This window comes from Lissotriton helveticus, chromosome 11 (assembly GCF_964261635.1).
Source record: "Lissotriton helveticus chromosome 11, aLisHel1.1, whole genome shotgun sequence".
Classification (NCBI taxonomy): Eukaryota; Metazoa; Chordata; class Amphibia; order Caudata; family Salamandridae; genus Lissotriton; species Lissotriton helveticus.
The window spans coordinates 844,948,926-844,976,385 of NC_136072.1; the positions used below are offsets into that span (position 1 = coordinate 844,948,926).

A 27,460-nucleotide genomic window follows, 5' to 3' on the forward strand; every position below is an offset into this window, starting at 1 on the left:
GTGCTGCCACTCTTTTATTCTAGTGAGCATTACCAGCACTACTGTGGCTTGACAGCAAGGCAGGCACTGTGCCTGTTATGCGTGACTTCGCATTTCAGTGCGGTAATGCGGACCACCACACTGAAATGCATTAGTATCACGCCTGAAGCGTGATATTTGTAGGAGCTGTTATAAGGTCCCAAAGGCGAGACCTATTGGCTATGCCAATGCTTGTTTGCTTTGTATTCTGTGACTTGTAACCCTGATTTTAAAATGCTAAGCATGCCTGCAGGTCCCAAAATACAAAGCAGAAAAGAAACTGGACTGGGTGAACTACTCGTGTATGAACCTGGTAAACTAGACACCTCTGAAATGTCTAAAATGTTATAGCTCTGAAGCAAAGATGAACCTCTATAGGTTAAAATTGTGGCAAGGAAGTGTTATCTATATGCAGAAAAGAATTACTTTTAAAATACAATATCGTTCTAATTTTAAGATGCTTACAAATCAGAACCAATCGCTATCTCTCCCTCACACCTTTTTATTAATTTCGCTATATGGGGAATCCGCTATACTGCGTAGTCTTTACTCACGTAGTATGGCTCGCTTTGCTGCCTCCTAGCTTTCTTTAAAATAGAAAGTTAGCTCTCTAGTTGTATTACACAAGTCTATGGCTTTTGCTACGGTGAACTTTCGAGAATGGTGGGAGGGAGGTGGTGCTTGGAATAACTCCGCCCTTTTTGAATGAAGTAAACAGTCCAGCCTCCAGCTTTGTTTATGTTGTAGAGAGAGATTCACTGTGGTGGACGCTTGGCAGCTGGGAAGGTAGGCTGGCTCGAGCCTTCCTCAACGGTTGGTTGGCGGGTACTGGGGGCTCGAGCCCTTCCACGTGCAGCAGCAGTCGAGGTGAGAGGCGCGCGCTGGCGGTGGATATGCACCTCAGGCTCGAACCCACAGTGTACGATTGGAGTGTTCCTAGGGAGTGCGTGTGCGTTTTAAAGCCTTACACTAACATTAAAGAGACGCTTCCTGCTACCACACTCGGCCACCGCTGTCTTACAGACGTGTATTGGCAGCTGACTCGTACTACAAACCCAATGACCGTGGCGGACAGGGACGTTCACTGTGGTGGGTTTTGATGTTCAGGTGTTCGCTGACCTAAACTGACACGTTATTAGTGGGACTGGTTCACGAACGTACGGGCAAGTTCTTGTCAGACGTCGCATGCTGTGGGAAGCGCGGAATATACGTGTGAAGAAAATTACCTGGTATAAGCTAGTGCGCCGTCCCTTCTTGAATGAAACATACATGTGAAAAGTTGCTCCTTCGGCTAACTCTTGCCAGTCGTGACGCCTCATGTGTGACACCTTGAACAGGTTGCAAATAAAGTTGGCTCAAGGCATTTTACTGTGTAGCGGAGGCAACTTTTTGTTAATAGTTACATAACCTTTGGCCATATGCATCTCGAGAAGTGGCCACCCAAAACAAATGTGAAATTATTAAAAACTTCAAAACCCTCACTAAAATATATGCGCGTGTTTTGATATACAATAGATGGAAACACCGGGAAAGCACGACGAAGGGTCAAAGAGCAATCATAACTTACTGTTTACAGAACGTGTTTTTTCGCTGCGTTCTAGATAAACTACACCGAAGCGAATAGTTAACGTCAACAAACAAAACGCCCCCTTAGTTGCCGCAAAGCACTCCTACACATCTTAGTGCCATTTCTTCCACCGTGCGCATAAAACGATACAGGACAAACGTGTTGCAAATCCTGAAAACCTGCTCATAAAACACAGCAGATGAATTTATTTTATAGAGCATATGTTGGGTGTCGGATGAAAGATAAAATATACTTATGTACAGATTATGTTGGAGATGTAGGGCGATCACTACATTTTTCATGTGCACACCTAGTCCATACAACAAGGACACGCATTTTCTGACTGATATTAATTTCCCATCTAATCACGCAGCGAGGAAGTGGTTCTTATTACTGGCATTTCACAGTTAAAGAACATGCACGACGCATAATTGTTAAATCCTGTGTGATATTGTCTGCACGTTGGGCTTTTTGGCAGGAGTATGTTGTATTCTGAGATTTGTAGTTTCGCAGGGGTTTGTTGTATTCTGAGACTTGTAGTTTCGCTTTTAATATTTATTATAGACTTAAGAATTAAGGCCCACCAGCAACTGTAAAAAAGACAAACAGATACTGGTTACACACGTCGTTGTATCGTAACCTTTCTATAGCTCTAACAGCCCCTTTGTGCGATGCTTGTCTACGCTACACCATGGAGGATGAATGGTTGAAGGTGTTTTATCTTTGTTTTGATCCTATGTGGGAAGTGTTTCCATGTCATGTGTGATCTCCACCGAGGTGCGGTTATCGTGTTTTGGGAGGCAGCTCTTAGGAGTATAATGGGAGAAGTGTGAGAGACGGGTGAGCAGTTTATGGGTTCAGTAAACTGGCACTTTGAGCAAGTCTCAAAGTGCTTACATGGTATTTCTTATGATCACAATCCTCTTATCTGTAGTGGGGGGACCTCTAGTGTGAGACATTTAGTTTAAAGTTTTGATCCTGAGCAAGCATAGGCTGGAGGGACAAATTGTGGAGAGATCTGCTTGGGTGGACTTTAGTATCATCCCATATCTGATGGTCATCATGACATGTCAAGAAGGTGTTAAAAGATGCAGGTTGCTGTGATCTTCAATAGTGGACAAAATGAAAGTCCTGCATTGCAGGCAGGTCGCGCCCCACGCTGCTGCATTGTTTTTTGCTGTTCTTGTCTGCATTGCCTATTTTTCCTTTTCCCTCCTGCATTCTTTTCTGTGCCCTGCTTTTTGCCCTCTGCTCCCCCTGCCGTCCCTCTCCCGTTTTTTTCTTTCCCGTCCCTGCCCCCCATCTCTCCTATTCGCCTCCCACCTCCCCTTATATGGAGGACGCGCAGCGGGTGTGCCTAAGGCAAGCCCGTCGGCGTCCTTCCGCGCCTGGACCGCACCCAGTGCCAGACCCCCTGGCCCACACGAACACCACAACGCCCGCCTCAGCTACGATGCCAGCACCCTCCACGCCGGACGATCACACACCTGCTTCCTGGCCGCCCCGAAACGCACCCAAGGACCCTTCTGCCAGAACTGCAGCTTCACCAGAATCCGACCCACCAATACACCCGCCAGAACAAGACACAACCACCTCAGATGCATACTCCTAAACACCCACTCCGCACGCAAATACGCCATTGAGCTCTGGGACCTGCTCGACACATCCTCCCGGGACGTTGCCTTCCTGACAGAGACCTGGATGAACAACTCCTCAGCACCGTATTTCGCCATAGCCATCCCGAACGGCTACAAGATCACCCGCAGAGACCGCGCCAACGGAATAGGAGGGGGAATCGCCATCATCCACTAGTCCACCCTCAAGGTCTCGACCAGCACCGACGACACCCTCAGCACCGCCGAACACCAGCACTTCCAGATCCACACCGATCCCAACGCCACCCTCGGAGGAACTCTGATCTACAGACCCCCGGAACCCGACCTCAGTTCAGCGACTCAATTGCCGACTTCGTCAGCAGGCACGCCCTCTCCTCCACGGACTACATCCTCCTCGGAGACCTGAACTTCCACCTCGAGAACAACGACGACACCAACCCCACCACCCTGATCGACAACCTCGCCAACTTCGGACTCCGACGGTTCATCTCAACGTCCACCCACTCCGCCCGGCCACACGCTTGGCACCATCTTCTCCGCAAGCTCCCTCGTCTCCTTCAGCCACACAACCGAACTTCACTGGACCGACCATCACTGCATCCACTTCACCTTCCAGAAACCCACCACACCCAACAGATCCCCCGCCGCTGCTGGAGCAAAGTCACGAAGACCAGCTAAACACTGCCCTCGCCTGAAGCCCACCCTCCGACCCAAACGCCACCGCCAGCAACCTCAAGTGCTGGATCAACGACTGCGCCAACACCCTCGCCCGATCAAGAAACCCACCAACAGACACACCAACTAGTTCTCCGTGGACCTCTTCAGACATCCAAACAAATCCGCCGAAGACTAAAGAAGAAATGGCACCGCGAACAGACACCGGAGAACCACGCATCCCTCAAGAACGCCATGCGCCACCACCACCACCACCTCATCAGATCCGCCAAAAGGACCTCCTTCAAGGACCGCCTCGACAACAACGCCCACAACAGCAAAGAGCTCTAAAATATCGTGAAGAAACTTTCTAACCCCAGCTCCAACACCAACAACATCCCACCATCGCAAGACCTGTGCAACTCCCTTGCCACCTTCTTCCATCGCAAGATCGCAGACATCCACGACAGCTTCGATAACCAGACCACCACGACAGCCAACGACACCTCAGATCCCACGACCACCACCCACAACGACTTCCTGCTCACCTGGACGAACATAAACGACGATGACACCATCAAAATCATGAATACCATCCACTCCGGCTCACCGTCAGACTCCTGTTCCAGGCAAAGGTCATCGAGAAAACCGTCAACAAACAGCTGACCCGCTACCTCGAGGAGAACAACATCCTGGACCCGTCCCAGTCTGGATTCCGCAGCAACCACAGCACCGAATCTGCCCTCATCGCTGCCATCGATGACATCTGGGCCCTGCTAGACAATGGCAAAACCGTGGCCCTCGTCCTCCTGGACCTTTCAGCTGCCTTCGACACGGTCTGCCGCCGCACCCTACGCACACGCCTCCACAACGCAGGAATCCGAGGTAAGGCCCTGGAATGGACCACCTCCTTCCTCGCCGGCAGAACCCAGAGCGTCTGCCTCCCTCCTTTCCGCTCAGAAGCCTCCAAGATAATCTGCGGCGTACCCCAGGGATTATCCCTCAGCCCGACATTGTTCAGCATCTACATGGGCCCGCTCTCCCACGTCGCCAGACTGCACAATCTCAACATCATCTCCTACGCCGACGACACCCAGCTGATCCTCTCCCTCACCAAGGACCCCCTCACCGCCAAGACCAACATCCATGAAGGAATAAAAGCTGTCGCAGAATGAAGAACAGCTGTCTGAAGCTGAACTCGGACAAGACGGAGATCCTCATCCTCTGCTCCACCCCCTCAATCTGGGACGACTCCTGGTGGCCGGCCGCCCTGGGAACAGCGCCTGGGCCCACCGACCACGCACGCAACCTGGGGTTTGTCCTCGACTCAACACACTCCATGACCAAGCAAGTCAACGCTGTCTCATCTTCCTGCTTCAACACCCTCCGCATGCTACGCAAGATCTACAGGTGGATCCTCACCGACACAAGAAAAACAGTTACCCAGGCCCTAGTCAGCAACAGGCTGGACTACGGAAACTACCTCTACGCGGGAGCCCCAGCCAAACTACTGAAACGACTGCAACGCATAAGAACGCCTCGGCCCGCCTGATCCTCGACATCCCACGACACAGCCACACCACACCCCACCTGAGACCTGCACTGGCTGCCCGTCAACAAGAGGATCAACTTCAAGCTCCTCACCAACGCACACAAGGCACTCCACGACACCAGACCAGCATACCTCAACAGACGACTCACCTTCTACACCCCGAACCACCATGCTCCGCTCTGCCGACCATGCCCTCACCGCTGTCCCCCGCATTCGAAGATCAACCACCGGCGGCAGATCATTCAGACCTGGAACACCCTCCCCATCCTCCTATAGCAGACCCAAGACCTACTAACCTTCAGGAGGCTTCTCAAGACCTGGCTGTTTGAGCACTAGCAGCACCCCCGCACCCTCCCAGCACCTTGAGAACCACACGGGTGAGGAGTGCGCTCTACAAATTCCTTGATTGATTGATTGGCCAACGGCATGTGGTGGCTGATCTCTTCAATGATTCTGTGCCTATTTAGTTGGTGATGGATGGCTAAATTGATTTGGACTGGTACCAGTGCTGGGTGATAGACATGACCCATAACAATTTTTGTCTTATGTGAGTGTCAAGCAGTATAAGTGTATTATTATGCAACCTGTATGAGCTAAAATTGAATGCCTGTCCTGTGAGTGTTGATATTACAATTGGTATAAACCAGGAGGACTATTTATTGTATTGTAAATGTGTGTGCATAATACTTAATGCCCATGATGAGACATTGAAGCACTTAATGTTCTGGAACCCATGCTATGTCTTTTATTTAGATCTATCTTTTCCCTTCAGTGGTTGTTGTCAGCGTATTGGATTAGTCTTGTGCACTTAAGAAGATTGTTACATGCATTTACTCCAGTTTCTGTGTGGTGCTTGAATTATTAGGAGTCATGCGCAACATTTAGGGCCCGATTACGAGTTTCACCACTCCCCCGCACCGCCGAAACTCGCCGCAGCGGTCCCGCCAAGCATATTGCGGCCTCCTGACCATCACGCCACTTCCAGGGAGTGGAGGTTCCCTGTTGGTGGTCCGGACGCCCAACTCATAATGGGGTGGTCAGATGTCCGGCGCAGCGGTGGCTGGGCCAGCATCGCTGCACCCCCGCGAGTCTGGCGTTCTCGTAATTAGGGCCTTAGTGGGATAGGGCATATGAACTTATGCAAATAAGGCTGTTTAAAGCATTTTCTTAAGTTAATATAGCTTTGGGGAAAAGATACAGAGCAACCATGGGGCATTTCCCCCAAGTCCCATCCCTAAATCCCCCTTGTGGCTGAGGATTTTGCAGCAGTCTCTCTGAATTAGACTCCTAATAGTTACCCCACACATACTTGTAGACTTCTGTTGCAAGGTCATCCTGTGCCCTGGGCCTCCACTCCCCCTCGCCCCAACATTTTGCTGTCTGGTACTGGTGGTAACTGATTCTGACTGACCCTGGACTCTGCCTAATCATGCTCAGGGCTATGCTGAAGACATAATTAGAATTCAATGAAAACACCTACATACACTAGGGTACACTATGGGTTAGGGTACCCCTAGGATTGGCATGACCTCCCCTATAAGTTCCTAGTATATAAAGGGTAGGGCAGTTTAGAGGCCAGCACCCTTTTCTGAACGTGCATGTGTGCATTGCTGGAGCCGGAGGTCAATTTAAAAGCAGCCCTTTGTTGCAGGACTGCTTTTAAAATGCCAATTGTGCCCAAACTCGACTTTGGTGTTTAGGGCACTTAAACATTAAATTAATGAACTACAATGTTTGGGCATATTAGGTACCCCCAGGGTCTCCCCTAGATGTCCCAGGGGTGGGGTCAGGTATTTATAAAGAGGACCCTTATAAAATGAGTTTTATATGCCCTGTGTTAAGTGAAATTGCACATTTCACTAATCACATTGTGATAAAGTGTATCACAAAATCGACTTTTGTTCTAGTAACACATGCGGAGGGAGGACCAGCGATATTGTAACATATTCAGAACCCGTAAAGTCTCCCCTTGGTATTCCAGGGGTTGGGGGTCCTGTAGATATAGGCAAGGTCTTATATAATATTTTTTTATAAGCCCTGGTGTTGGAAAAATGGCCTAAGCAATTTTTCCCATTGCAAATCCCTTGTCACATAGGTTAACATGGCAAGAAGTTATTAACTAATAATACTATACTACTACTATAAAACGAACAGCACCTTGAGACACTCACGGGTGAGTAGCTGCGCTTTACATATCCCTGATTGATTGAACTAAGAAATCCCTCTAGGAGAATCATAAAAATGGTATTTAAGTACTTCTTAACATGGTATTGATAAATCCAACAATATGGTATTGTCGAATTTCTTCTAAAATGTACAGACAAGATGTTATAAAACGTTCTTGTCTGTAAGCCAAAATTCTGCCTCACAGTGGTCTGTCCTGATTGGTCAGAGTTAAGTGGATTAGCCAGGCTCCTTTAATGAGGTGATAAAGAGCCCCTGGGGTTAGCCAGCTCTTCTGGGATGGCATGGTTCTGCTACACAGGAAGGCCAGAGAAGGGGGAGGGGTTGTAAACAATATCCTTCAATGGAAGGAGGAGATAAGCAGAAGACACCAGTTTCATTTACAACTCTCCTCTTTGAACCCAGCCAGCTGCTAGGCTTAAGGAAGGAATGAGTAGATGCAATGGGGAGAGCCTACGGAGATCAGCCACCCTGGAGGTGTGTTTAGCCAGCTCTTCTCTCCCTGCTGAAAATTCTGACATTGAATTTTGGAGAAATAGTGCTTTCTGGGAGATCATTGTGCAACACTTTGGAGGAAGAGGTCATTCTCTGAGGTGTTACTCTACACCTCATTGGACAGGAGTGCCCTCCTGCTTGACCCCAGAGAACACTGAATTAGTATCCGAGAGGGGCAGTGCCTCTCTGATCTGCTCCTTGAACCATAAGAAAAAAGAAGGGTCCATTGCTGGAAGTTTGATTTTGCAACAACCATGCCCTGCACTTTGACTAACTGCGCCTGCTGTACAATCTGAAACTACAGCCCTGTGGATCAAACCTGCTTCAAAAGGACAAAAGATCGGACTCCCGGAAAGCTAACAGAGCTCACCAGGACGATCACCACAAAGAATCATCAGCCTGCAGTACTACTAGTGGATTTGTAAGTATTTTGCCCAAGTGGATTGTGTCCCAAAATTTCAAGAACCATCTTGGAGATTCCAGACCCCTTCATTGTGTTTTGGACACTTTGGACCCGCGAGAAGAACTTATGGAAAGAGTTCCTCACTGAATCAGGCCTGCTGGAGGAGGCTGCACGACGTCTGATGAGAAATCGTCCAGATTAGTTTCTAAGTGTGAAGGTAAAATCTTGATCAGGGCCTCACGCTTAGTGTATCCGACCAGGGCTACATCGTGGTCGGCCTCAAACTTTGACTTTGTCCTGGTCATTGGCAAACAAATGTCCAAAAGTGTCACTATTGGTTTCTAAGCACTAGAAAGTGTTTAATCTTTAAAAATTCATATCTCTGGTTCCCTACAGTGGATTTTGTTAGTTTAGGTGTAATTTTACAGATACAAATATTGCCTATTTTTATACATTGGTGTTGGATTTGTATTGTGTATAGTCTTAATTACTTACTGTAGTGGTGTTGTTAAATGCTTTACAGACCTGTCTTTTAAGTTAAGCCTGCCTGCTCACAGCCAGGCTACCAAGGGTTGAGCATGGGAATAGTTTTCTAAGACCTATTCTGAGTCCTATATTGTGTTAGTGGTATTATTACCAGTGGTAAAAGCATATCTGCAACTACTAATAATCCATCTTCCAACAATTTCCATTTCTAATATTGCCGGTTGAGGTTCATGAGGAGCAATGGTAATTTCCTGATGGTCTGTCCATCTCTTCTAAACTTTCATGTACTCATGGGGGCGGCCTCTGGACTCCTATACAGACTTTTCCCTGCTCTTGCATCAGTCAAGAGCCTTCCTCCATGGAGGGAGGGTTATTGTCTCTCCACCGGCAGGCTATATGTCTTTCAGCCACAGTCTGGCCCATCCACAGCAACGACAGGCTGCACCAATCTACGTCAAAGTCTGGTGACATGCAAAAGGACACTCTTTGGGTCTCTTGGTATGGGCTTCTGCAGTACATGTCCAAAGCAGGAGAGTATAGGCATCCGGTACAGCACTAGCTTATCACACTTCCAGGCGTTGGGAAATAGGTGCCCGTCTTGCAATGAACATCAGAGGTAGCAGTGGGAAAACGACTAACCCCATATTCTACAGTTTATGTCACATGAGGTATGGTGTATGAAATTAGTTTAGGTGGATGAGGCCGAAGCGTGTAACAATTGTCAAGGTTCCTGGGGAAGCTTTGGCTTCATCCCCTTCATTATCAGTGGGGGTTCCTAAGTCGCTCTCCCAAGTGGTTCGAAGTGCAGGAAAAGTATCAGGTGACTGCTACACTAGTGAACACAATATTTGTATCACTTTGTGGTTGCCGAGCTCTCCCAGAAGCAGCCTTTTCTCATGGGGGTTGTTCTGTGGGATATCCTCTAATCCCGATGTATAAAGTCTGATAGTGTGTTGTAATTGTAAATAGCAAAAAAACGGAATCTGGTTTAGGTAGTATTCCGTCTGTAAGGTCTGGTATGACTTCAGTATCATGCCCAACACTAAATCCACTAGGACGGAGATACCTATTGTGTCCCATATTTGGAATCCTTTCTGCACCACCACCTGTGGCAGTGGGGACCCTTCCCACAGCGGTTCGTGCTCCTTAGGCCCTCAACCCCATGTTTTTTAGAATGGTTTTCCAGGCCTGGTTCACTGTTTTTGCCATCAGAGGAACCAGCAGTTGTGCCTGTTCTCCATAGAGTAGGTGTTGTATAGAAGACCCATGTAGCGCCCATTTCTCAAATGCATATGCTTGGGTTCCGTACTACCATTCATTAATAAGTAGATGGGAATCCTTGTAAGATTCGATGTTGGCTGCTGCGATATCACCATTGTAGATAGATTGAAAGCATATATCCAGGGCTATGCTGAGGAACCCCTGGCTGCCCAGAAAACTACTAAGCATTTAGTGTATTTTATGGAACAAGGCTTGCAACAGGTCATGTGGGTAATTCTGCTATTGATAAAGGAAGCTACACCGTTTTAAATATAGGCGACCTGCCCAGTAGGGAAAAGGAGAGCGCAGATCTCATTCTAATGTTCACTGTTAGTGCACTTAATAGTGGTTGGATGTTTGCCCACACATCTGTGACATTCTGGGTGACGTATTCTCCTATTTATTTGAAGCGCTGTGGGACAACTTGTCTCTCAGCTGCCCATCCTAAGTTTTGATTGAGGAAGGGTATCGGAAACAAAGGAACTTAGCTGGATTGATGAAGAGGCCTGATTTCTCTACAAAGAGTTTGAGGAGCTGTAACATCCTTGGACCGGAAGTCCTTAGGTCCGTCAGGAAAATCAAAGCATCTATGTATAGAGCCACTCTGCTTGAGACACCAGGACCCCATTTATACATCTTTATTTGTACAATGTTGAGGAATAAGGAAGGTGCACTTGATGCAGAGTTAATCAATCAGGCCAAATTCATCCCAAATTACTTCTTTTATTAAGTTAATCATAAAAACGCGTTTCTTTCCCAGTTGCCAGAGGGAACTTCGTCAGGGCTCAGAAATATCCGGCTTAGGAATCAGTATATAGTATGTGATGGGAAGATATACAGTTCCAAAATGCAATAAACATCAAATCAGAAGTGGGCATATATTGTAAGATCTCAAATCAAGAAAGCACAAGGTCCATAGTTTCAAGTATATATAAAAGCACTCGAGTCCGTGGGTGGCTCCTTCTTCAAAGAGGTTTAATAAATGGTTCATGATGTGAGTCCTTTACGAAGCGAAAAGTTCGAGTCACGGAATAGTAACTGCATTTGTACATCTATGCAGACCCTTTCTGCCAGTGGTTCTATGGCAACGGCAAAGTAGAGTGGTGATAGTGGGCAGCCATTCCTCTTTGGATGGCAAAACATTTGGATGTTGCAGTATTTATAGACATGGGCAGTCAAGTCTATGTATAAAAGTCATGTATATAGGAAGGAATGGGGGCCCGAAGTTGAGGCAATGACGGAGAGCGAATAGATAAGCCCAGAACAAAGACTCAAAAACCTTTTCAATGTATGCTAGTAGCACAGCCGCCAGCCTCCCAGATCTGTCAGCAATAGCCAGCGCATTATATAGCTGCCTAATGCTATGTCTGGTGGTTCTCCAGGTCATAAAGCCCATCTGCTCTGGGTGGACCAGTGAGGGAATTGCCGTGAGCAGCCAGTCTGCTACTGCCCTAGAAGTGATTTGGACCTCAATATTTAAGAGTGAGGCCAGGCAACATTAGGAACAGACATCCGGAGGGTGTTTTGTTTTTGGAATAACCACTATCTTTGACCTGCAGAAGTCGGGAGGCAACCGTAGCTTCTTTGCTACTTCCATGAGAACTGCTACCAGGGTGTCATTGAATTTACATGTGAGCATCTTGAAGAATTCTCCTGGAAACTAATTGGGGGCCAGGTGTCGTCCCTAAATTCAGCTGACTCAGACCTGCTGAGAGTTCCATTGCTAGAGCTCTTCTTCTAGAGACTGACTTTCTGTCTCGGATAGTGTCCAAAGAGGTAGGTCAGACACAAACTTCTCAACCTCTTCTTTGGGTAGTATGTCCTTTCTGGCATATAGCTCAACGTAGTATCATATTAAATGGTGGGCGATGCTTACGTCACCAATGATCTTCGACCCATTAGAACCTAGGTGATACATAAGGGTGTGATTATTTGTATGTTGAAGCACAGGCACTGGAGTAATTTGCTCACCTTGTCTCCCCATGGGTAGAGGCACAACTGTGAGGCAAGCTATATGTTTTTTTGCCATGTCCAGTAGTGTGTGCTGCAACAGTGTTTGGGCATGAATTAACTCCCCAAGCAGCTCACATCGGATCAGAAAAAAGCCTTGGATCCGAAAAAAGCCTTGGAACCAAAAAATGGGTCATTCTCAAAATCCTCTGCATCAAAACTGGCACCTAAGTTGTCTACATCAAAAGCACATACCCACAATACTGCAACAGGCTAAAAAAAGCTCTTCAACGTCCTACACACCAAAAAAAACTCCAAGGTGACACAGAGCCATGGCAAGAACAATTGCAGCCCATTCTTGAGCACTTCTAAGAGAAACTAGACAAGGGACAAAAGGCTCTTTTTGTATATCCAGATACTGGGAAACTAGGCACTAAACCACCACCACCAGTTTCCCCAACGCTTCTCAAATGGAAGAACTCATTTCAGGAGGACCTGGCTGGGTCTGATCCTGCCCATAAAAGAAGGACCAAGGCACAAGCCCTATTTGTTTCCCTGTTTCTCCTCCTCCTATTCCTCCTCCTCCTATTCCATCTTCACCTATTCTGCCTTCATCACCAGCAATGCCAGTGCATACACCCTCAACAGAACACTTGCCTTCTGAGCAACCACATATTTCACCCGATAAGTCACCTACTGGTGATGATCAACCTCACAAATTCAATATCCCCAATTTCACAGATCCACAAGGAGATCTCAATATTGCGCCTGACCCATGGGATATCTATGATACCTATCCACTGGATGATACAGATCCTAGCATCTACCCATGCATAACCACTCCACCAGATGATACAACATTATACCATGATCTTATCAGTAGGCCTGCTGCTTTTTACAAAGTAACCCTACACACTATCCCACAAGAAGATGATTTTCTAGTGGTGATTAATAGATCTAAAAAAAAAACCAACACAATTGCTTACTATGCTTAAAGGTATTCTGTCTTCCACACATGACCTATTTAAGAAGCAGCCAGTTAAATCAGGGGTAATCACCCCTAGAATTGGGAGGAAAACAAATATCAAGCGTGCCCATGTGCCCTGACTATATTAAGTGCCAAATCACACCAGATTCATTAGTGGTACACACAGCCAGGTAAAGAGCACTTTTGCAAGGCACAAGGGAGACGCCTCCTACAGATAAAGAAAGTAGGAAATATGCTGCTGGTAAGCACAGCGCTTTGCAGCACAAGCAGCCAACCACATACGTATTGCAAATTCTGTGGGGCTAATCCCCAGATATAATCGTGCCACATGGTATGAAATGCATGAATTACTGCTGCAACTCACTGATCAATACCAACAATGTGCTCACAATTGGTAGAAGATGGCAGGGCCAAATCTAATGTCACTATACAATCTACTTTAGACTCTGTGGATACAAGCACCTGCGAAGTAAACACAAGTATCCTTCATAGACGCCACACATGGCTTAGAGTATCCGGTTTTAAACCAGGTGTACAGCAACACTGCACAACGGCTTGATGGGCAAAATCCATTTCGCCACAGGTTGATGAAATGCTAGAAAAGCTAATAAAAAAAAATGACACAACTGCTAAAGCCATGAAGGCCACCTACGCCTCCACCAACCACATATAACACCAGAAACCAGTAGGGGGAAGGCTAAAACATTTCTATCCACAATGGCAGAACATCACCACGGACCAATGGGTACTATCCATAATCAAAGACAGGTATTGTTTAGAACCCAAACGCGACCCATATTTCCACAAAGAACACAAAACTGACCACAGGAGCATCTTACCCTTTAACAAGAAGAAGTTCTAACTATTCTTCAAAAAGGGGCAATAGAAATTGTACCCTTACAACATCAGGGACTTGGAGTATACTCCCTGTAGTTTCTCATTCCCAAAAAGGACAACGCCTCAGGCCTATACTAGATCTCAGGCCACTCAACAGGTACATCTAATCGGAATACTTTCCCATGGTCACACTGCAAATAATTATACCCCTGCTACAGCAAAAAGACTTCATGACCGCATTAGACCTCAAGGATGCATAATTTCACATTCCTATTCATCCAGCACACTGTCTTTATCTCCGCTTTCAACTCAACTGGCATTTCTATCAGTTTAAAGTGCTACCCTTTGGGGTTACTGCAGCTCCGAGGGTTTTCACCAGGTGCCTTGCAGTAGTGGCAGCTCATCTCAGAAGGGAAGGAATACATATATTTTCCCTCTCTAGATGATTGGCTTATCAAAAGCTCAAGTTACCAACAGTGTCTCCAACACACTCAGCAAGCTATCAACCTGCTGCACAAACTGGGGCAAACCCTCAATATACACAAGTCTCACTTTCACCCATTACAAATTTAGCCTTTCCTAGGTGCAACTTTCAATTCAGTTACAGCCAAAGCATATTCCAGTACAAAAAAGAGTGCAAAAGTTCACAGAAATATTACCTCTTTTTCAACCATAAGCTCAACCCACAGTAAAAGTAGTGATCTGCTTGCCTCACCTATTCCATAAATCACTTAGGTGTATATGCACGTAGAGAACCTGCACGGCAATCAGTGCAACATACTAGTTTCCCTATGTTAGACTCATTTTTGGTTTGTTACCTTTGCCTCAAATTGTAAAGCGCTCTGATATCCTCCGGGATCAAGTTTGCGCTATATAAAACTTTATAAATAAATAAATAAATAAATGGGGCTTTTATGCATGATGTCTTCCTGCATAGCCATAGTACAACATGCTCTTCTGCATATGTGGCCCCTTAAGCGCACTCTGCGATCTCAATGGTCTCAAGTGGAGGGGCATCTCCAAGATCTAGTGTTGGTAGGCTAGCGATCTAGTGTTGGTGGGGCCAGCAATGTATTGCTGTGTGCAGTGGTGGAAAAGCAACAACTTGTTGCAAGGCTGGCCCTTCAGAGCTCCAATTCCGCAAGTCACCATTACCACAGGTGCCTCCCTCCAGGGATAGGGAGCACATATGCATGATCTCACAGTTCATGGTCTGTGGCCAGTAGCTCAGACACATCTTCACATCAGTCTTTTAGAATGTCTACCAATTCAGCTACCTCTCACAGCTTTTTGAAATCACCTACACCAGAAAGTAGTGCTAATACGCGCAGACAATGTGACTACAATGCATTATGGGGGAAGACACACTCCTCACAGCTAACCCTCCTATCAGAGCGCATCTGGCACTGGGCAATCTATTACAAAATCCACCTCCTAGCAGAATACCTACCTGGGATGGACAATGACTTTGCAAATATGCTCAGCAGGTACACGAGTGGCAGTTCAACTTACCACTACTCCACTCTTATTTCTAAAGATTGAAAACACCAGAATTAGACTTGTTTGTCACTCTCCTCCACGCCAAATGTCAACGCTTCGCCTCCAGGTTCCCCCACCCTCAATCCAAGGGCAGTGCCCTATGGATGAATGGGTCAGGAGTATTAGCCTACGCTTTTCCTCCTCTCCCACAGATTCCATATGTGGTTCAGAAGTTAACACAAATGTCACTAACACTACTACTACAAATTGCCCAAACATGGGCAGAGCAGGCATGGGTCACAACCCTACTGCAACTAGCTTTAATGCCAACTACCTCTTTAGCCACATCTACTAACTTAGAATCAAGAAAGGGTAATGCATCCCAATCCCAAGCAGCTAAAGTTAGCAATTTGGCTCCTGAAGTCCTAGAGTTTGGGTATTTGAAATTGCCACAAGAATGTATAGACATCCTTAAACAAGATTGCAGACCTACAACTAGAGCATGCTACGCTGCAAAATGGAAACATTTTGTACAAATTTACTGTACAAGTTAGCCGAATCAGCCTTTAGCTCTTCGAGTACAAGACATTATAGCATATCTCTTCCATCTACAGCAAACACGGCTTGCTTACACATCTATCATATTACACTTAGCAGCATTAGCTGCCTACATGCAATACAGACAATATGGCCCTCTTTAAAATACCAGTATTCAAATAATTCATGGAAGGACTCAAAAGATGTTACTCACCTTCCACTTCACCAGCTCCAGACTGGAACCTAATCATTGTCCTTACCAGGCTCATGGTGCCAGCATTCAAACCACTTAATTCACGACAACTTGAATGTCACCTTTCTAGTGGCAATCACTTTTATCAGAAGGATAAGTGAGTTACAGGCACTTACTCTGCAAGAACTTAAAAAAAAAAAAAAAAAAAAATTATTTCACAGTGTTAAAAGTCACATACAGTACTTGATCACCATTTCGGCAGGTTATACAGTACATCAAACCTTTAGAAAGAATAAACCAGGTGCAGTCACGGTATCTCCAAAGGTTGCCCACCAATGCGCTGCAATTCCATTGCCACCAATGGGGAAACACATATGTCGCCTCTATAGACATTCCATTTGCCCCATTTTCTGTCCCACTTCTTTGGACACCCTCGCGATATAAATACCTCCTTCTTGGCTATCGTACATTTGTCGACCTCCTTTACCCACATTTGATGGGAAGGCCTATCTGCCGCTACCCACTTTTTCCCAATCTCATGCTTAACTAAGGTTTAACCCAGTGTGGTTAGTTGCTGTTCCACTTCTGTGAGGTCAGTCTGTTCCCATATATTGAGAAGGACTAGTCGTGGTGTAAGGGTGAGTCCCTTCCCCAGTGCATCTTGCATATGTCTCGTGGCCCCCTCCCATATGGGTCGTACTACTAGGCAGTCCCAAATTGTATGCTAAAAGGTTGCAGCTTGATGGCAGCCACGTAAGCAGAGCGCATCAGGTCTCGAGCCTATCGTCGCCAATTTTACCTCGGTGAGATGTGATCTATGTAGCATCTTAAGTTGGACTAATTGGAAACTAAAGGGGATGGCTGCCTCCCTTGGGGACATCAGTGCCACCTGCCAGTCCTCATCGTCAATGGGCCCGGGACTATCTGCCATTTCCTTTGGAGTTTGTGAAACATGTCTGGCAGGTTGTTGCACAGTTTTTTATAAGTGAGTGACGTGGCTTTATTGCGCAACAGGCCCATCTAGCAGGCGATCTTCCAAGGGGGACGGCTCTGGTATGTCGCTCATGTCGGGAAGAGCTGTGGTGAGGGCATGTCGAATCTGAATGTACCTGAATACCTCCCCCGGAGCCATATCGTATTGCTCTCTTAATTCACCAAATTTAAGGATTGCGCCCTTCCTCACTGAGTCCCCAATTACGAAGATTCCGATGGTGTCCCACTTATCAAACCCAGGCTGATAACACAATAGTCCAAGTCGTTTGGTAGACCACAGTGGGGTGGCTTTGGTCAGTACATTCGACCAGCCCAGACTGGAGTTTGCCTGGTGCCAATTTGCAACTATGTGTGCTGTGGGACCTAAATACTTTCACTTTGGGCCTTCGAATACACCGCCCCCATATACCCCTCTCTACCCATTTGATATTTGTCCAGCAGATAGGCCGGAACCATAGGGGAGCGATATACCCAGTGGTTTACCGCCATTAACTGCAATGCCCAATAGTAAAGTCTAGTGTCAGGGAGGGCAATGCCCCCGTCATACCACCTGTTGGTTAACTTGCTCATTGCTATTCGCTGGAATCCACTGTCCCATAGTAACGTCCTGACCTCAATCTCCAGCCCCGCGAAATAAGCATCCGGGTCCCTGTTGGAACAGTTCAGCAAAATATAGAGGAAATGTGGGAGGGCCAACATCTTAGATAGAGCAGCGTGTCCCACAAGTGATAGGGGCAAGGACCGCCAGTGTTTAACATCGTTGCTCAGCCTGTCTAAGGGAGTGGCTAGGTTACGATCATAGAAGAGTTGGGGGTCCGGAGTTAGCAAGACTCTCAGGTAGCGAAAGACATCATGGGCCTCCTCCACCTTGCATCCAGTGGGGAACCGGGCCCCAAAGGACAATCGCACAGGCAGGGTCAGATTGGTAACGCGGGCACTTGGAAATGCCCAAAGGGCCGGTAGATGAGTTCCTGCTGTTGGCTGCTTTTTTGGGCATCCTGTGGGCTGTCTGTGCTTTTAGGATGCCGCCAGTGGCCCAGTGGGTGCCTGAGTGGCCTTTCTGGAGGCAGATGGGTGGAGGTATTGATCCTTTTCTCTTGCTGAGTGGGCCCATTAATGTATGTTGATTGAGCGGGGCAGGGGGCCTGAGCAGAAGTGGTTTCACTTGCAATCATGTGTGGCTCAGCAGGGTGAACTAATCTGTGCATTTTTTCAAATCTAAGATAAGTTAATAAAACATGCCCCCACCCCCTTTCTTTTCGTAAAACTTCGCTGAAGCAGTGTTTTGTGGAAAGGCAATATTCAAATGTGGGCCACTTTTTTTTGGTGTGCCCGGGCCGATTTTTGAATCCAATCAAACCCTGAGCACCGGCTTACTCCAGTTATTCGCATAACCCGAATATTTCCCAAGGTTGGTGAATATGTTTAGAACACAATGTAGAGACTTGTGTGGGGAGGCGAGATACTTCAAGAACCTTTCTTGAAAATGTTCCCTAACCAATTAGTTCTAGGGACTAATCCAATATTTCTGCCTTAGGTGGTCTCAGCTTTTCATACAAGTCCGACTATAGAGCTACCAGTGTTCTTTCCTTACCCAGACACAGTAGCAAAGCGAGCCCTACACACATTAGATGTTAAAAGTGCTATCATGTTCTGCATTGATAGAACAAAATCTTTGGCAAAACATAACTTTTTTGTTGCTTTTAACCCCTTCGGTGCTGCCGACGGTACCCGACCGTCCCAGGTGATGGTGGGCGTGTGCGGAGGACGGCCGGGGGCCGTCCGAACCCCGCCCACTGATTAAATTGCCCGCACCAAGGTGGAATTCACACCGCGGTTAACGGGTTAACAAACCTCACCCGGGGGCACCTCTATCCAAAACAGGATGTGCTCGATGGATAGTTAAATGCATTCAAACATGTTATCAAAAAGCGAAAAGAGTACTTGCAGTACCACCAAGTGCTCATTTCACGGGTAAACAAGGAGCCACTATTGCTTTTCTAGGAAATATCCCTATATCTGTAAGGCACCAACATGGAATAACCCACATACATTTACCGAACTACTGTGTTGATGTATTCACACAACAACAGGCAAGAGTGGGTCAAGCTGTACTTAAGATATTATTTCAAACCAGTACTTCAACCAATCGTTAGCCACCGCCAAATTGAGCACTGCTTTACAATCGATGCGAAGCGTATGTCTCCACGACCAACACATGCTACGAATGGTATATGTTACTTACCCTGTAAGCATCTATTCGTAGCATGTAGTTCTATAGATTCATATGCACCCACCCTCCTCCACGGAAGCTTTTGGTTGCATTACTTCATAATATTTAGAAACCTTATTTACACATTCACAAATAATAAGCATGTTGCTTGATTCAGCCACTTTATTGCTCCTTTTTCTAACGCTCACCCTATGAGCCAAAAACAATCTAACAAAGGAGACGAGCAAAATGCCCAGTACACACCAGAGGAGGAGTCACTATACCTCATGACTCAAAGACTTCTTCGAAGAAAAACGCTTTGTAATTGTCTAACCCCTACACTAGATGGCAGGATAATGCTTATTTCAAAGTATTTTATTAGTGTTATACAAAAGAATACAATAGCATTCTGTCACAGGGTTAGCCAACAGTAGTATGTATGCATTGGTTACATGTACTTTATGGTCCGATATCTGTTTTAGCTAATCCCTCCGGGATTTGAATCTACGGCACTACACAATAAGAATACATGCTTACAGGGAAAGAATATTTTTCAGTTTTATTGTAGTGGCACCTGAGGCGCTGGGACACCAGTGGTAAACTACATTACCAACCACAACTAAAACCTTGTAGTCAGTGGATTTCTTTAGGCACAGAAAAAAGGCTGTGCGGTGCAATTCATCCAAAGACCAGTCACATAATTATGAGAATGGCTTTGGAGTTCCATGGATTCTTTTATGGTAATAAAGGCAGAATGATGTGTGTACTGCATTTTATCCTTTCGTACACAAAGACAGATGTTTTGTCAGTGCCTTGAGTGCTACATTGAGAATGCTGATACTGTGCCTTTTTAAAACTATTTATTTGTTGCATTTATATAAGTTGAACTCGAACCGAAGATATTGTAGTATTTTACATGAGCAACCGTTACATTACACAATTTTTGAAGGCACGGGGCGATTAAGTGATTTGCCCAGCATCACAGATTATTTAAGCGACACAGACTCGAACCTGGTTCCCCAGTTCCAAAGTTGGCAGCTCTGGCTGTTAAGACACATTCTCTCCTTTTGTACTTAGGCACAGACATCTTGCAAGCAGGACCGGCTTTGGGCATGGGTGTGCTGGTCCCAGACCTGGGGCGCAGCAGGGAGCTGCCTGACTTAATATTATGCAAAAAGTAGCTCGCCCATCCAACTTGGTTTTAACGCCTTAACTGCTTCGAACGTTCCGCGCCAGTGCGAAACGTTCTAATAAACGGGCAGGGCCGCGTCGACCAACGGACGTGAGCAGCACTACCTAGGTAGTGCTTGTGATGGCCGGGTGAACGGGTTAATCGGGTCCCGTTACTTACTTTGTTGTCAGTCCTTAATTTACCTCAGTGTAATTGTTAGCACCCCATCAACCCCCTGCCCTTTTTTTTTTTTTTTTTATCTTTCTCACACCTCCTGCTGTCACCACGCAACAACACCCTGCCCCCACAACAAACACCAAATGTTCTTTCCTTCCAGGGCGCTGTCCGGGTCAATCTGATTTTGGGTTGCCCTGCTTGCAAGTTTACTGAAAACTCATCCTCCAGTGAACTGTGGTTAGAAACTGCAGAATAGCGTCTGCCTGCCTTTGTCATCGGTACGCAACATGGTTCATACATCTTGCTACGGATTACTCGCCATAGAATATCCTGCCTCGTCCGGAAAACTTTTCACCAGTAGAACCTGTGCTGCACCTCCAAGAAGCACAATATTTCTTCGGCCGCAGTTAGTGCCTTCCGGGCATGATTACACCATTGTATAATAGGCACTAACTTGCATGCTGCCGTCAGTTTGTTTTTCTGTGCCCCATTGACGCAACCTGATGCTGTATGTTCTGGTGCTTTATTAGCGAAAATGCATCCAGTTCAACAGCAACGAGGTAAAATGTCTTTCACAGAGGTTTCAGGGTTTGAGTCCTGTCTTAAGTGCTGCAACAGAACTTCATTTCCCTCATACACCTGAAGGCAGTGCTTATTTTGTGAAAGAAAGAGTGCAGGTGGCTGAAACTCAGCCAAGAAGCCTGCTTCAGGAGCAGTCAAACGCTTGGAAAACAAGCATTGGCATAGCCAACAGGTATCCCCTTTGGGACCTTAAGTGTTTTGTCAGAGACTAGCACAGAAGTAATGAGTGGCATACAAGGAGAAAACCCACACATGGAATTGGTGAGGATATATCCAAAACAGGCAGGATGGGGGAGGGATATACCTAACACAGACAATGGAATGGAGAGATTTAGCCACAGCAGTGGGTGGGATGGAGGGTTTTAGCCACAGCAGTGGGTGGCATGGAGGATTTTAGCCACAGTAGTTTGTGGGATGGGGGCTAATGAGGGTAGGGGAGCGGATATAGCACACCTTGTTTGGGGGGAGGGGATGGCACGCCAGTAATACTCAAATTATTCTGACGCGCTGCTTTACTTTAGTCTAATCATTTATTTCAGGTGTGCCCAGAATGCACAGGCTATCAAACTAAAGTCTAGGGCAAGCTTGAGACTCTGTATTAACCCCAAGCCATAAACAGCAGAGGAATGGACTTAAACCAACACAGGAGCGATCCCAAACCGGCAGGAGGCCCTCAAAAGCATTTGCTGACTGAACTAAGCCAGAGAAGGTGCTCTGAGCAAACATGATTTGTCCAAGGTCAAACAATGTGGTCAAGTAATATACACAGGATTGATAAAAGCAGGACTGCTCCTTTCAAGGCCGGTAACGTTCACACTTAGGGAGGAGGTGTGGCGCCGCGGCCAGGGCCACTGACGCTGGAATCTGGGGACCACGGTTCGATCCCCGGCTCCGGCGGCAGGTTAGCCCAGCACCATGTGACTCTGGGCAATAGCTCGCTTAATCTTCCCGACGGCCCCCAGCGCCTAGAGACCCTTACGGGTGATTGTGCGCTTTACAAATGTGGACTTCTTATCAAACTTGTGGGGCTGTCTTCCACCCGAACGAACATTCAGTGAGCATTTTGTTCAGATCCGGTGTCCTGTCACAGCATCTGTCCACCTGTGGTGAGTTTCTACACGCATCGCCAATCAATACCCCACACTGAATGGTGTTGTATCCGGGGCTGCATATGTCATACAACGTTAATAAATTAAATTGCCATAAAGGTGTAGCACAATGCTTATTTTGGCACTATAAAAGCTTCAGCAATTATCTTGGTAGAGAGGGAAGTGGGTCAGAGAGCTTGCGGCAGCCATTCAAGCGTTAATCAAAGGCTATGGCTTTTTCAAGAAAGTTCATTTCACAAAAGGGGCCATTTTTGGAATTCTCCGCAGTGCATGGGCACAACTTTTTAATTATACAAACGAGGAACTGTCACGCGGAAGGTTGCTTCTAGGACACTGAGATGTCATGCACAGACACCCTAAAAACCAGGTGGGGTAGCTTAGTAAGATTTGGGGGGAAGGGACCTTCAGATTTCCCAACAATTATGCTGGCGCGTAATGTATATATACATTATGCGACAAATAGTGCGCACCAGAGGGGCATTCGGGAGAAGAATGCTGCTTGGGAGGGGCACGAAGTGAAATAACCAACATTTTTTAAGTCTTTCCAAACAGAGAGAGGAAGAGACTGTGTGCATATTTGTCTGTGTGTGTAAAATGTCCTGCTAAAATACCACGGACAACTCATCATACCTCACTCGAAAGCACCGTCACCCAACCGTTTATCATAAAAGACATTTTTATTTGAAGTTGAAGTTAAGGGACTTGTAAAGCGCTCGATCACCGTGCGATTTCTTGACGCTAAGGTCACAGACACGGATGAGTGGGGGAGGTCACCTAGGGCAGAAAGGCTCGTGAAAAAAGGAAAGTCTTGAGGGCTTTACGAAAGTCAGGATAAATTGGAGTGGACCTAATGGTAAATGGGAGGGTGTTCCAGAAGGTCGGAGCCAGGATGGAAAACTTCAGACCCTCTGATTTCTTCTTCCTAGAACGGGGAACAGAAAGTAAAAATTGAGAGGAGGAGCGCAGGTCTCTATTGGGGACATATGGTTTAATTTTGGAATTAATAAAAGCTGGTGCGGTGCCTGCCAATGCCTGAAAGGTCATACAGCCCATCTTCAAAAAAGGCACGCTCAAGGATGGGGAGCCAGTGCAGGGTTTTTAACATAGGAGTGACATGGTGAAATTTGGGGAGTTTGTAGATGAGTCGAGCTGCATGGTTTTGGATGAGTTGAAGACGTCGAAGGTCATAGGCAGGGGCGCCGGTGTACAAAATGTTGCTATAGTCAAATCGTGAAATGACCATGGCCAAAAGAATACGTTTTAGAGCTGAAAAGGAAAAGAAGCAAGAGATCTTACGTATTGTGCGAAGTGTCAGAAAGCATGATGAGACAACAGTGCTGATCTGGGTGTGCATTGTGAGGTCGCTATTGACTTTGATCCCTAGCGTTTTAACAGAAGGAGAGGGTGAAGGGGGGTACCAAGGGAAGAGGGCCAAAAGAGAGGGGTCCAGGGACTGGAACTGCCACCCGTAAGTACCAGTTCAGTCTTGTCGGGATTTAGCTTGAGGTGATTGCAGTGCATTCAGTCACTGATGAAGGTCATTGTGGTTAGGAAATTGTGAATGGAGGCAGGGGACGACGAGAGGTTAAAGATCAGCTGGAGGTCATCGGCATAATTAAATCCCGTGAACGCCATCTGCTGCAGGGCAGATACAAGGGGGAGAATATAGAGGTTGAAGAGAAGGGGGGAAAGGGAGGAACCCTGTGGAACCCCACAGTTGACATTGCGTGTGGGAGCAGAAAAATCTGCCAGCTGAACAGCCCGAGTACGATTCCCCAGAAAGGAGGTAAGCCAGGCCAGGGCGGGTCCCCTGATGCCAGCGCCTCCGACACGGTCGAGGAGGATGGAGTGGTCGACCGTGTCGAAGGCGGCGGACAAATCAAGGAGAACCAGCGCCCCCCTCTAAGCTCATCCAAGACAGAGAGAACAACCGATTCCGTGGAGTGTGACGGGCGAAAGCCAGCCTGATGGGGGGCTAAAAAGTGGCTTTTCTCACTAAAAGTGCTGAGAGCTTTGGTGACGTGGCATTCTAGAATCTTTCCCAGGAAAGGGAGAAGAGAAATAGGGCGATAGTTGGGGAGGGAAGTAGGATCAGGATAGGAATTATTTTGGCTTACTTGTGCAGATCAGGGACAATACCCTGCATGAGAGAATCATTGAGAAGAGTTAATGGGGGCAAGGGACAAGTGGAAAAGATCTCTCTCAGTATATGAGCCGGACAAGTGTCAGAGGGAGATCCTGATTTGACCTTCGTAAGCAAAGTAAGGAAAACGTCCTTAGAGATCAAAGGGAATTGATCTAGAAGAAGAGCGTTAAGCGGGGGTTGGGGACATTGAAAGGAAGGAGAGCCAACTGTTGATGGTGACGGCCTGGGAGGAAGGGGAAAGGCCTTCAAGATTGGGAGGTGAGGCTGAGAGGGAAGAGCAAAGTGTGGCTAAGTCCACACGGTTCCAATTACGCGCCCAGGTATTTCTGGGAAGGGGAGGAAAAGGAAACAAAGGAGTGATCAGACCAAGGGCAAGGAGTAACCAAAGGGGGGAAATGGGTGTGTTGATTGACCAAACCTGATCTAGGATATGGCCGTGAGTATGTGTAGAGGTGTGAGAGTGTGAGATAAAATTTAAATTAAGGAGCAGCTCTGTACATTTTTTTGACATAAGGTCTTCATGAGTATCAGTGGGCCAGAAATTAAAATCGCCTAGTACCAGGACGTAGGAGTTGTTAACTACAAGGGTGGCCAGCAGTTCCTGTACTGCGGAGATAAAATGCGGCATTGACTGCGGTGGGCGTTAAATGAGTACACGGGTAAGAGGAACTAAAAAGGAGACAGAACGGACAACCAAAACGTCGACCGCCATAATAGGAGGAAATGATAATGGTTGGAAGTGAAAATTAGAGCGAACAATCAGGGCTACCCCGCCTCCAACCTTCCCTGTGGGTCGGTCGGCACGTATAGCGTAGTAAGAGAGGGGAAGAGCCGCTAGGACATCCGGCAGGGAGTCTGGGCAAAACCAGGTTTCTGTAAGAAACAGAAGATCAGGTTTGACCGTGTCTAAGAAGGTAAAGAGCTCGAGATGGTGTTTGACAGCTGACCGGGTATTAAGAAGAAAAGCTGAGATAGTAGAGGCAGGACAAGGGGACAAAGGGAGCAAGGGCGAGGGGGGGCACCGACATAGTGGAAATTGGGACGGAAACCGATGGTAGCACTTTATGGGAGAAAAGGGTGGTGGGATTAGATTGAAGTAAATCAAGTTTGCCGATATGAGCGAGGGCAGGGGCACTAAGTGGCCATGAGCCCTGGAGAGAGCGGAGTTGCTCAGAAGAATAGTTTAAAAAACGGGCATAGTGAGGTGCCCCTAGCCCCGGCCGGCCGCGCGCAGACGGGCTTGCCTTTGGTGCGCCTTATTTGGGGGGTGTAACACCCCGAACAGCCCCTGCTGATAATACGGAAATGTCAGACTTAAGTAAATTGCAAAGTAATGATTGTCTCTGACGGTGCACGCTAGACTGACCTGAACAAGACAAGAGGGTCACCATCCTGCACTTTCTTATCTGCGATTCTATCTTTTTAAAGTGAAACATTCTACCAAGGCAATGTTTTTTTGTCACGAAAAACTTGCCAGGCCCTCCGCCAAACATAAGTTGTAACTAGAGGCAGAAAACGTGTGCAAGGCTTGGGCCTCACCCCTGACTGATCTCATCTCGAGGTCCCTTTGGATTTTCGAAACACATAACGAGAGGTGATTTAATGTGGCGTATGCCAGCCTCCCTCACTATACCCAGGATTACTTTGGAACTAGAGAACCAGGTTTGTCTCAGCGCTACCTCAACATCCTGTGATTTTGAGCAAATCACTTAACTTCCCCATGACTAAAAAATGAATGTGACCATGTGTAATGGCAGTGTCGCCATAGTGGGGGCGCTGGGGCAACAATGGTTCTAAATTCAATTTTAGAAACTGTGATATAATGTGACATATTAAAGGAGATGGTTGTGCATGTTAAAGAAATACACTTTTTTGAATGCTGAAGAGACTGATATTTTATGTGATGTTTGTTGTACGACTTGCATAGCCAACGTCTTCAGGGCTCGGATCGCGCACGAGCTCTAAGAGCCGAGCCAGACCCTTGGGTCGGCTCTCCCTGTTAATTTGTTGAATAGCTCTCCGCTAGTGGTAACACACACACTTGGGCTCATACTCTGCCACAGAGCCTGCCCCAGCACACACGTATACTTTTGAAATATCTGGTGACTCGCACCGCTGCACGTCGTCTGACCGAGGGAAGCCAGGTGTCACTAATGGTTAACAAGCGATGGAAGGGAGTTTAAAGTGAACGAGAAACAAATGCTCCTAACATCCCCTGCTGGTGCTGCTGCTGGTGAAGCTGCCCGAAAAGCCGTTTACAGATGCAGCTGGCATCGCCCTCAGGATCCTCGCGACAGCAAAACTGGGTGTTAAAAAACACCATCAACACGTAAAAGTCATAATGCCTCTGAAAGGTAGATGGGGCTGGGCAACGACCCAATCAAGACAAAGGAGCTCTGGTTCTTCCCCACAACCATTATCAAGCAGCAAGCATTTCAGTTATAAATACATGCATTATTATTCACAACAGCAAAACTGGCTTTAAAACAAGCAGGAAACAGATTGCAAGCGAAAGAAAAAACAGCGGGGTAACCTGACCCACAAGGAATGCAGCTGCCTCACTGCACGCTGCTGCTCGCTCCCAAGAGAAAAACGCTGTGGGAGTGAACATCGACCTATAGAGGTGGGACATTCACCCGCCTTTAGCGCGCTTTCATTACTGAAAGACACACGCAAAAGCCAATCCTATGTGTGGGAGGAGTCGGACCCACACGGAGTAGTTTAGAGTGCTTACAAGAAGCCTCGCAGAGCAGCGCATATACGCTGGCTCAGGCTCGACCTAAAGAAGGCTGGTAGTATTAAAGCTGCCTGATATCTCTTTAATGCAATACTGGACATTCCCTCTCCTTTT

At 46.9% G+C, this 27,460-nt stretch overlaps 1 protein-coding gene across 2 annotated transcripts in view; it reads left to right on the plus strand.

The window, feature by feature from the left end:
- The first annotated feature begins 686 nt into the window (after positions 1-686).
- LOC144792175 (coiled-coil domain-containing protein 117-like) overlaps positions 687-27,460 on the plus strand; it is a 174,236-nt gene continuing 147,462 nt past the window's right edge. The window contains exon 1 of one of the 2 annotated variants that reach the window (XM_078667076.1): positions 687-885. The gene's annotated coding sequence lies outside the window, so the exon portion shown is untranslated. Of the gene's footprint in view, positions 886-1,088; positions 1,108-27,460 lie in introns of those variants that run through there. The other variant, XM_078667077.1, reaches the window with a different exon arrangement.